This window comes from Schistocerca gregaria, chromosome 3 (assembly GCF_023897955.1).
Source record: "Schistocerca gregaria isolate iqSchGreg1 chromosome 3, iqSchGreg1.2, whole genome shotgun sequence".
Taxonomy (NCBI): domain Eukaryota; kingdom Metazoa; phylum Arthropoda; class Insecta; order Orthoptera; family Acrididae; genus Schistocerca; species Schistocerca gregaria.
Window position 1 is genome coordinate 616,249,035 of NC_064922.1, and position 12,438 is coordinate 616,261,472.

General features: G+C 45.1%; 1 protein-coding gene across 1 annotated transcript in view; it reads left to right on the forward strand.

The window, feature by feature from the left end:
* Window positions 1-12,438, forward strand: part of LOC126355531 (ATP-binding cassette sub-family B member 5-like) — a 188,199-nt gene that overhangs the window by 169,004 nt on the left and 6,757 nt on the right. The gene's annotated exons all lie outside the window — the stretch shown is intronic.

Below are 12,438 nucleotides of genomic sequence, written 5' to 3' on the forward strand. Positions count from 1 at the left end.
AGGTAGGTGCAGCGATCTGGCCGGGTGAGGGGTGAATTGTTGTGACGGTTCTACATTTACATCTACATTCATACTCCGCAAGCCACCCAACGGTGTGTGGCGGAGGGCACTTTACGTGCCACTGTCATTACCTCCCTTTTCTGTTCCAGTCGCGTATGGTTCGCGGGAAGAACGACTGTTGGAAAGCCTCCGTGCGCGCTCGAATCTCTCTAATTTTACATTCGTGATCTCCACGGGAGGTATAAGTAGGGGGAAGCAGTATATTCGATACCTCATCCAGAAACGCACCCTCTCGAAACCTGGCGAGCGAGCTACACCGCGATGCAGAGCGCCTCTCTTGCAGAGTCTGCCACTTGAGTTTGCTAAACATCTCCGTAACGCTATCACGGTTACCAAATAACCCTGTGACGAAACGCGCCGCTCTTCTTTGGATCTTCGCTATCTCCTCCGTCAACCCGATCTGGTACGGATCCCACACTGATGAGCAATACTCAAGTATAGGTCGAACGAGTGTTTTGTAAGCCACCTCCTTTGTTGATGGACTACATTTTCTAAGGACTCTCCCAATGAATCTCAACCTGGTACCCGCCTTACCAATAATTAATTTTATATGATAATTCCATTTCAAATCGTTCCACACGCATACTCCCAGATATTTAACAGAAGTAACTGCTACCAGTGTTTGTTCCGCTATCATATAATCATACAATAAAGGATCCTTCTTTCTATGTATTCCCAATACATTACATTTGTCTATGTTAAGGGTCTGTTGCCACTCCCTACACCAAGTGCCTATCCGCTGCATATCTTCCTGCATTTCGCCACAATTTTCTAATGCTGCGACTTCTCTGTATACTACAGCATCATCCGCGAAAAGCCGCATGGAACTTCCGGCACTATCTACTAGGTCATTTATATATATTGTGAAAAGCAATGGTCCCATAACACTCCCCTGTGGCACGCCAGAGGTTACTTTAACGTCTGTAGACGTCTCTCCATTGATAACAACATGCTGTGTTCTGTTTGCTAAAAACTCTTCAATCCAGCCACGGTTAGGTGTGGGTCGACGGCTGAGCGTGAATGCAGCAGATTGTAGTTTACATTCCGCTACAAACGAGTTCTGGGTCCGTCATAGTATCTGACTGTTGGTGACTCGCTGCAGCAGTGGAAGGGCTCGGCTGAGGTCGGAGCAGCTCGGCAACTCTGTTAACCGGGCGTTGTGCAGCGAGCGCTGTGTGGTGGTCTCCGTGAGCGTGCCCGATGTGCAGTCTGCCACGGGCTGGTCGTAGATGCAACCAGTGTTGGCATTGGTGTCGGAGCCAATGCAAGTGTTTATCAAGACGTGATGTTGCGCGAGGGCAAGCATCCAGTTGACAAGGTGTTCGGTAACGTGGGTGTCATGACCGATTGTCACAGAACGCATCATGGGAGTCGTGGATAGCGCATTGTTGGCTTGGAGGACGGTGTTGTAGTGGGGTACCAAGGAATGCGGGGCGATGGATGGATCTTGGTTGGTGGCAATCGTGACAGATGGTGAACCAGGGTAGGTCACCCAACGTGCCAGACGTTATAGGTACTCCTTGTGTTCCCGCAGTGAGGGGGGGGGGGGGGGGGGGTCGTTGTTGCGGTCAGGCTCACCGTATTGATACTCTGTAGTCGTGAGGTATGAAAACCTTGCATGGTTGGAGGTGGACACAAAGTGCCTACATGTTGAGTGACGTCACGTGGCAGGCGTGGCCCGGAGCGCAGCGGGTGTTGTCGGTGTGACGTCGTCGTAATAATGAGACGCAGGTTTCAGCGCGGCCGTAATAAGTGTGACTTCACCAGTGTGACATACGGTATCGCGCGGAACGTAAAGTTCTGGCGTAGGACGTGGAAAAACATGTTCAGGTACAGGAAGGTCACTTGTAGGACGGATTTGTGCGCAAAAACCCGTAAATATCGGTTCTCTGCAGTGGAAGGCGGAAGTATATGGTGGCGATTGTTTGTCAACAAATTCGGTACTCTGGAGGGTATTCGTAATTTGGTACGTTGCACACGAAATGTCGATGTTGTTGTTGTTGTTGTCTTCAGTCCTGAGACTGGTTTGATGCAGCTCTCCATGCTACTCTATCCTGTGCAAGCTACTTCATCTCCCAGTACTTACTGCATCCTACATCCTTCTGAATCTGCTTAGTGTATTCATCTCTTGGTCTCACTCTTCGATTTTTACCCTCTCCGTTGCCCTCCAGTACTAAATTGGTGATCACTTCATGCCTCAGAACATGAACCACCAACCGATCGATTCTTCTAGTCAAGTTGCGCCACAAACTCCTCCCCAATTCTATTCAATACCTGCGCAATAGTTATGTGATCTACCCATCTAATCATCAGCATTCTTCTGTAGCACCACATTTCAAAAGCTTCTATTCTCTTCTTGTCTAAACTATTTATCGTCCATGCTTCACTTCCATACATGGCTACACTCCATACAAATACTTTCAGAAACAACTTCCTGACACTTAAATGAATACTCGATGTTAACAAATTTCTTTTCTTCAGAAACGCTTTCCTTTCTATTGCCAGTCTACATTTTATATCCTCTCTACTTCGACCATCATTAGTTATTTTGCTCCCCAAATAGCAAAACTCGTTTACTACTTTAAGTGCCTCACTTCCTAATCTAATTCCCTCAGCATCACCCAACTTAATTCGATTACATTCCATTATCCTCGTTTTGCTTTTGTTGATGTTCATCTTATTTTTCCCTTTCAAGACACTGTCCATTCCGTTCAACTGCTCTTCCAAGTTCTTTGCTGGCTCTGACAGAATTACAATGTCATTGGCGAACCTGAACGTTTTTATTTCTTTTCCATGCACTTTAATACCTACTCCGAATTTTTCTTTTGTTTCCTTTACTGCTTGCTCAATATACAGATTGAATAACATCGGGGACAGGCTACAACCCTGTCTCACTCCCTTCCCAACCGCTGATTCCCTTTCATGTCCCTCGACTCTTATAACTGCCATCTGGTTTCTGTACAAATTGTAAATAGCCTTTCGCTCCCTGTATTTTACCCCTGCCACCTTTAGAATTTGATAGAGAGTATTCTAGTCAACATTGTCAAAATCTTTCTCTAAGTCCACAAATGCTAGAAATGTAGGTTTCCCTTTCCTTAATCTGGCTTCTAAGATAAGTCATAGGGTCAGTATTGCCTCACGTGTTCCAATATTTCTGCGGAATCCAAACTGATCTTCGCCTTCTACCAGTTTTTCCATTGGTCTGTAAGGAATTCGCGTTAGTATTTTGCAGCTGTGACTTATTAAACTGATAGTTCGGTAATTTTCACATCTGTAAACACCTGCTTTCTTTGGGATTGGAATTATTACATTCTTCTTGAAGTCTGAGGGTATTTCGCCTGTCTCATACATCTTGCTCACCAGATGGTAGAGTTTTGTCAGGACTGGCTCTCCCAAGGCCGTCAGTAGTTCCAGTGGAATGTTGTCTACTCCCGGGGCCTTGTTTCGACTTAGGTCTTTCAGTGCTCTGTCAAACTCTTCACGCAGTATCGTATCTCCCATTTCATCTTCATCTACATCCTCTTCCATTTCCAAAATATTGTCCTCAAGTACATCGCCCTTGTATAGACCCTCTATATACTCCTTCCACCTTTCTGCTTTCCCTTCTTTGCTTAGAACTGGGTTTCCATCTGAGCTCTTAATATTCATACAAGTGGTCCTCTTTTCTCCAAAGGTCTCTTTAATTTTCCTGTAGGTAGTATCTATCTTACCCCTAGTGAGATAAGCCTCTACATCCTTACATCTGTCTTCTAGCCATCCCTGCTTAGCCATTTTGCACTTACTGTCGATATCATTTTTGAGACGTTTGCATTCCCTTTTGCCTGCTTCATTGACTGCGTTTTTATATTTTCTCCTTTCATCAATTAAATTCAATATGTCTTCTGTTACCCAAAGATTTCTACTAGCCCTCGTCTTTTTACCTGCTTGATCCTCTGCTGCCTTCTGTACTTCATCCCTCAGAGCTGCCCATTCTTCTTCTACCGCATTTCTTTCCCCCATTCCTGCCAATTGTTCCCTTATGCTCTCCCTGAAACTCTGTAAAACCTCTGGTTTAGTCAGTTTATCAAGGTCCCATCTCCTTAAATTCCCACCTTTTTGCAGTTTCTTCATTTTTAACCTACAGTTCATAATCAATAGATTGTGGTCAGAGTCCACATCCGCCCCTGTAAATATCTTACAATTTAAAACCTGGTTCCTAAATCTCTGTCTTACCAGTATATAATCTATCTGATACGTTCTAGTATCTCCAGGATTCTTCCATGTATACAAACTTCTTTTATGATTCTTGAACCAAGTGTTAGCTATGATTAAGTTGTGCTCTGTGCAAAATTCTACTAGGCGGCTTCCTCTTTCATTTCTTAGCCCCAATCCATATTCACCTACTATGTTTCCTCCTCTGCCTTTTCCTACAACCAAATTCCAGTCACCCATGACTATTAAATTTTCGTCTCCCTTCACTATCTGAATAATTTCTTTTATTTCATCATACATTTCATCAATTTCTTCATCATCTGCAGAGCTAGTTGGCATAAAAACTTGTACTACTGTAGTAGGCATGGGCTTCGTGTCTATCTTGTCCACAATAATGCGTTCACTATGCTGTTGGTAGTAGCTTACCCGCACTCCTATTTTTTTATTCATTATGAAACCTATTCCTGCATTACCCCTATTTGATTTTGTATTTATAACCCTGTTTTCACCTGACCAAAAGTCTTGTTCCTCCTGCCACCGTAATTCACTAATTCCCACTATATCTAACTTTAACCTATCCACTTTCCTTTTTAAATTTTCTAACCTACCTGTCCGATTAAGGAATCTGACATACCTCGCTCCCATCCGTAGAATGCCAGTTTTCTTTCTCCTGATAACGACGTCCTCTTGAGTAGTCCCCGCCCAGAGATCCGAATGGGGGACTATTTTACCTCCGGAATATTTTACCCAAGAGGACGCCATCATCATTTAACCATACAGTAAAGCTGCATGCCTTCGGGAAAAATTACAGCTGTAGTTTCCCCTCGCTTTCAGCCGTTCGCAGTACCAGCACAGCAAGGCCGTTTTGGTTAGTGTTGCAAGGCCAGATCAGTCAGTCATCCAGACTGTTGCCCCTGCAACTACTGAATAGGCTGCTGCCCCTATTCAGGAACCACACGTTTGTCTGGCCTCTCAACAGATACCCCTCCGTTGTGGTTGCACCTACGGTACGGCCGTCTGTATCGCTGAGGCACGCAAGCCTCCCCACCAGCGGCAAGGTCCATGGTTCATGGGGGTAGGGGAATGTCGATACGCGCTGAGTAATTCGAATGAAAATGAGTGTGGTGTAGTTCATTAACAATGTCTCTGATAGGTACGTAACTAGCAATGGTGAGGTGGGAGGTGGGGACGGCAGCAAACAACTACTGGTCACCGTGTATGATCACTACTGATATAGCACAGTTAATGAAGGGAGTGGCAGGCTTCGTCTCACCACATTCACTGCTAATATAGTACATGATTTGCGATTCAGTGTTCGTCTGTTTGGCGAGAGGTAACGATGCCCTCGTTTGGCTGTTGTTGAAACAATGGGAACATTATCGGACGTTCGAGAACCACAGTTGCACTGTTTATATCGTTTGGAAATCGGCGAGAACACCACATAGATGCACAAATAAATCGTCTCTAGTGATGAGAGGTGATGAAGCACCGTCATGGGGTGTATTCTTCGCTGCGTGAAGTTAGTATCCAATTGTGATCAGCGTGCCGGCCCGAGTATAACTCGGTATTTCCCGGCGTGGTTGAAAAGAAAATAACGGAGTGTAGGTAGTGGGAGTGGTAATTACTATGAATACTTTTATTCTCGCAGCATATAAACAATGCGTGTAGCATAGAACACATACTACAGAGGGCTGATCTGGCAAAGATAACTTTCTTCTTGCTGCTTTAAGGCAGCACTATTATTGGGGGGAGGGCCAGTGGTACTACATCCCCACAGGGGTATTGTTCTCAATGCTTAATGAATAGTTAATTAATAGTTAAACTTAGATTCTTTGTTCTCATTTATCAGTTGCTGAGATTAGTTCCCCATTTTCATTTTTACTTTCATGATTCTGTTTGCACGCCCACGTTGCACAACGTGAGTTCTGTACCGAGAACCATTTTATGAAAATTGTAAGATACTATCTTGCATTGCACATTCCAAGTATGGCAAATTAAATTTGATTTTTGACAGTTACATCATTATTTCTAATAGCAACAAGTTGCAGAGCAGATGAGCGTCTGTGGGTAGACCAACAAAGTTAATTACCATCAAAGTTCATGTACACTGTACGGCACAGCGATTTTCAGAGTGTGTAGGTGAAAATCATATATCATTTAAAAGTCCTAATGCTAGTAGACAATTTCAGTAAAGTGCTATGTTATGAATTTTCAAGCAGTTTTATCGGAGAGTCAGATGCGTTAATTTTTATGTTCGTTTGCTGTGTAATTACAATAACAGTTCTGGTACAGTGAATGTGGAGGACTCATTGGGGTAGTGCCCGCTATTAAACATGAATAAAATATATTAATGGGACAGTGACGGCTAACTACCACTACTGCTGAATCAAAAGCGATATTGTAAATAACTTGTATTTATTGTAAATTGTCTCACGATAGAAATTAGATCATATTGAACAAATCATGAATGAAAACAAATTAAACAAATTGTACACTGTTTTTAGGTACACTACACTGGTAATATTGGCTCTCAGCTCTTAATGTTAAGTAGATGTGAAGTGAGATTTAATATTGCACCTGGATAATCAAATGGTAAATGCGATCTGACTGCGTTCCTATAATCTCTTTTGTGTCTGAAATAATACGTACTTCAGACACCACCACCAAGAAACAAACCAAACAACATGCAAAAAGACAAATAACCAATAACGAATCGTAAGCAAAACTGCACGGATGCTCAGTGGATGGCAAGAACACGTTCCAACAACTGCTGCAAGTTTTACAATACCGTCTACCAGCGTTCTGGCTCCGTCGATACTGCTGTGGCGACGACTGCAGCTGCGAAGTCGCTGAATTAAGATAAGTCTCTCAAATATCTTGAGCAGAATAAACTATTCAGAAACTGCTAATACCACAAGCCCTATATTTCCACTAAGTGGTATACAACGCTTTCAAGACTGGCTCAACAACCTTTAAGGTGCAGCTCAGTGTGTCTTGTACTAACGTGCAATACCAGTATGATAGCTTTGTGCACTGGTTGACTACGTTCAATGGTGACTGCCAGCCTATAAGGCGGAATCAACTGCAAGCAATTATCGTGGACGCTGTCAGCTGCAGACTCTAGAGTCTAGATCATACACAGCACAGTATTCAGAATCTAAGTCCCTATCTCAGAGCTACCGAACTTTGCGACTGTCGGCTTTCACGGCACAAGACACTCTCCCCTTGACTCACTCTGCCCGATGCTCTTGCGACAATCTTGCCCCCAAACTCTAATCAGCCAATCCCGACGCTGCAAAGGCCTCCCACATCTCCCTCGCGGAGTGATACAATTTCTCCATCTATCCAAAAATTTCTCTGTTCAAACAGCGGGCGTTGACCCTCAGCGTCTCCCGCGCTTTCTTATGAACTGCCCAATCAGAGCTCAGCCCATTTGCCGCTGAAACAGCGCGCGACCTGGCGGCGCCAGCGCGTACATTGGACACACTCTGTCTGCTCGACGTTTCCCCTCTCTCTCTCACCTGGCACCCGGCGGTGTTCCTTTTTATGCTTGCCGGTCAGTGGCCGCATCCCCTGGGACCCCTAGCCCCTGCACAATGCTCTTCCGGCGCTCGCCGGCCTTCATCTCCCCGGCTGCCCCCTACCACTCCTCGCCTCCACTGGGAAAATTTACTTTGCTTACACCTACAGCATGCAATTAAATATTATCATTGCCAAAGCCCGTACTATTTCAGACATGTGTTTAATCATCATGTATCTCTCTTTCTAATCCATCTAATAAGACTAATTAACCATTATATGGGTTTATTTACTTCAAAAATGCAGAATAATCTGCGAAATGAACGTCACAAATGAAAGCCACCTTTCAGATGCTTGCAAGACTAATTACAAATATTAGCAATATTCAGAGCCAACATTTTAATCTGAGTCATTTTGTTTCGCCGACAGATGGCATATGTAAATTTCGTGGAAAATGGATTGCTTTCTCTCAGACGAATTGTTTGATGTACCAGCTAGTCTGGATTTCGCATTGTATAACACGAACTCCACATATTTCCGTTCAAATATAAAATTTTCACAAAGTTCTGTTGCCCTGCACTGTTCTTGATACCACACATTTCCTGGGTACCAACTTGACACTTACCAACACGAGCTAAAAATATATATAAGAAACTTTCACATCGTTCCTTCCAGAGTGACTATATCACCCAGGGGAGGGGGGGCACAAAAACATTTCCTATATCATATAGCTCCCTCCTCCAACCTAGAACCATTCGCTGATTGTTGCAGGGCCCTACACGCCAACGGCCATCTGTTTGATGGAGCATAAAACTTGACTCATCTGAAAAGGCCACCTGTCGCCACTCTGTGGTCGTCCAGTTACGATACTGGCGTGCGAATTCCAGCCTTTGTCGCTGATGTACAGCACACAGCATGGCCACATGAACCAGGTGCCTCCTACGAGGTCCATACGCAGCAGTAATCGCTGAACAGGCATTGAGGAGACACTGTTGGTAGCCCCTTGATTCATCTGGGTGGGCTGTTACTCAACAGTGACACGTCTGTTCGCCCGTACACATCTTCACAGCTGTTGTTCACCCCTGCTGTTTGTGGCCCATGGTGCACTACAGTTCCCTCGACGCAAGTTTCGGAAGCACCATTTTGCCATTCATGGTACACTTTAACCATGGTGACATGCAAACAGTTTACAAACTTAGCCGTTTCGGAAATGCTTCCATCCTTGGCCCAATATCCAATGGTCATGCCCTTCTGGAGTGAGATAAAACGCTCCGTTTCCGCATCACAACAATGACTGCACTGTTTTCCATATCCCCCAACACATTTTATACACTGTTCGTGCTGCCTCCTGCCATCTGCGACTGGTTCATTGCACGGTGACGTCGAACATAGATGGTGGTCAAATTAATGTGACTGGGCCATGTATGTTGCTCTTTCGAAATATGTGTTCGATTTCGTCTGACGTCCTACATATAGCATGACAGTAAACTTAACTCTCTTCCCTGGATACCGAATTTGTAAAGTGTTGTTCTTTTTCGTAATTTTCTTCCTCTGGATCATGGGGTCTCTGTTTCGATTCCCGGCCGGGTTGGGGATTTTCTCTGCCCGTGGACTGGGTGTTTGTGTGGTCCTCATCATTTCATCATCATTCGTGGCAGTGGATAGATTGCACTGTGAAAAAATTGGGACTTTGTAGGGGCGCTGATGACTGCGCAGTTGAGCGCCCAACAAACAAACATCATTTTACGTAATTTTTTTGCATAGTGTGTCTTGAGTTCTTCAGACAAGGATTATGCCTACTATTCAGGCCTTGTATATATATGAAATATTTTACATGCTACAAGACAGATCCCTACTTTGCTACCATAGAACTGTCAAGTTGTATGTGGATGACATACTACATGGACCTAGGCTGAAGAGGTCCTGGTGAGTACTCACCTGGCACTCCTGATTTATCATCTATGGACTTCCACCCACGGGGGATCATCAAGGATGACGTATCAACGCAAAACATCTACAGTGAACTAACTACATGAATAAATCATAGCTTCATGTGTTGCCACTACTCTAGACACAGGCAGTTGGAATCTGGTCTGCAGTTCGGCCCGTTAGCGTCGCTTAGAAGGTGTTTTTAGTCATTTCAAACATATAAAGTATATTTCTGATTGGAAAGTAATGCAAAAAAGGTTTAATACGCAACAAAAGAAAAGATCATAAATGATTTTATCTACTTTGTACGCAGTCACCAACATTCTCAACACATTTGTCCAATTGCGGTATCAGTATCAATATCAATATGCCGTGTTCATAGCAGTCCGTTTCTTTGGAGTATAGTCATCCGTGAACTGCTGATTTCACTTCCAAATTTGTTGCAAAGCGTTGGCCGGCCAGGAATTTCTTCATATTACCAAAGGGATGAAAGTCTGACGGTGCAAGGACCGGACTCTATGGTAGATGTTGGAGCACCCGCCCACCCTCACCCTACACCCCCTCCCCCCCCCCCCACCCCCCCACCGAATTTGGCGGTTTTCTCACCAGAAGGAGCAGCAACAAGGGGACGAGCATTGACATGAAGAAATTTGACTCTGTCAGCATGAATGTTATGGCGTTTGTCACGAAAGGCGTGACGGAACTTGACCAAAGTTTTAATGTAGGCTGCAGCATTCACAGTGGTCCTGTGTTCAACGAAGTCGACCAGTACCACAGTAACAACCATACATATGCCACAACAGTGTCGCGAGCATTCTGTAGCAGACTGAGTCATTTTGGACTTTTTTTTTTTTGTACTGGGGAACCAGCATATTTCCACTCTACAGAGCCCTGCTTTGTTTTGGGCGTTTAGTGGTATGCCTAAGACTCGTCACCAGTGACGATTCCTTTCAGTAGGGCATGCCCTCCTGCAGTGTAATGAGTCCAGTGAACCAAGATTGTCACCATTCGCTGTCCCTTGTGTTTGTCTGTCAGGTTCTTAGGCACCCAGTAGTCACTAATTTCAATGCGTTATGAATATTGTCGTACACAGCACCATATGAAATGTTGACTTCTGTGATAAGGTTCGCAGTTTTACATGTTGGGCATTCAAATTTGCTGCCTCAACGGCTCCAACATTATGCGGGATGCAGCTGTTGCCGGCCAGCTGGAGCATCACGAATCGCTAAGGGTTACATGGCCAATGTCCACCGCCTGCAAACATTGCTACGCTCCATACAGTCGCCACATACACGCCAAGCATGTCCCTGTGAATTTCACTCGGTTGCGCCCTTTTCCCCACAAATAACGAACTACACTTTGCTGCTCTTCCCAAGTTGACGACAGTAACATGCGCGTCATGTTTGTTTCGTAGTTCCGGCTTCTCTTGAAAGACACGAAAACAAAATACCCTATGTAGCATCACCTCGGTTCCGAGAGTTATGGAACCTGTACAGAAAACTGGAATAGAGATCAACATAAACATCATTTCCGCCCTTTTTATTGCTCATGAAAACCACACATTGCATGTTGTACCACCATAGAGCGAGAGCTTAAGAGGTGGTGGTCAAGATTGCTGTACACACCGTTACCTTAATACCCAGTAGCACGTCCTCTTGCACTGATACATGCATGTATTCGTCGTGGCATACTATCCATAAATTCATCAAGGCGCTATTGGTCCAGATTGTCCCGCTCCTCAACAGCGATTCGGCATAGATCCCTCAGAGTGGCTGGAGGGTCAGGTTGTCCATAAGCAGCCCTTGTCAATCAATCCCAGGCATGTTCGATACGGTTCGTGTCTTGAGAACATGCTGTCCACTCTAGTCGAGCGATGTCGTTATCCTGAAGAAAGTTATTCACAAGATTTGTACGACGGGGGCGCGAATTGTGGGCCATGAAGACGAATGCTTCGCCAATATGATGTCGATATGGTTGCACTATCGGTCAAAGAATGGCATTCACGTATCGTACAGCCGTTAGGACGCCTTCCATGACCACCAACGGCGTACGTCAACCCCATTTAATGCCACCCCAAAACAGCAGGAAACCTCCACGTTGATGCAATCGCTGGACAGTGTGTCTAAGGCGTTCAGCCTGATCGGGTTGCCTCCAAATACGTCTTCGACGATTGTCTGGTTGAAGGCATATGCTACACTCATCGGTGAAGAGAACGTGGTTTCAATCCAGAGCGGTCCATTCGACATGTTGGTGGACCCATCTGTACCGCGCTGCATGGTGTCGTGGTTGCAAAGATGGACCTCGTCATGGATGTCGAGAGTGAAGTTGCGCATCAAGCAGCCTACTGCGCACAGTTTGAGTCGTGACACGACGTCCTGTGGCTGCTCGGAAAGCATTATTCAAGACGGTGGCGTTGCTATCAAGTTTCCTCCGAGGCATAATTCGTAGGTAGCGGTCATCCTCTGCAATAGTGGACGGCCTGAGCGAGGCATTTCATCGAGAGTTCCTGTCTCTGTGTATCTCCTCCATGTCCGAAAAACTTCGCTTTGGTTCACTAGGAGACGCCTGGACACTTCCCTTGTTGAGAGCCCTTCCTGGCACAAAGTAACAATGCGGACGCGATCGTACCGCGGTGTTGACCGTCTAGGCATGGTTGAACGACAGACAACACGAGCCGTGTACCTCCTTCCTGGTGGAATGACTGGAACTGATCGGCTGTTGGACCCCTCCGTCTTATAG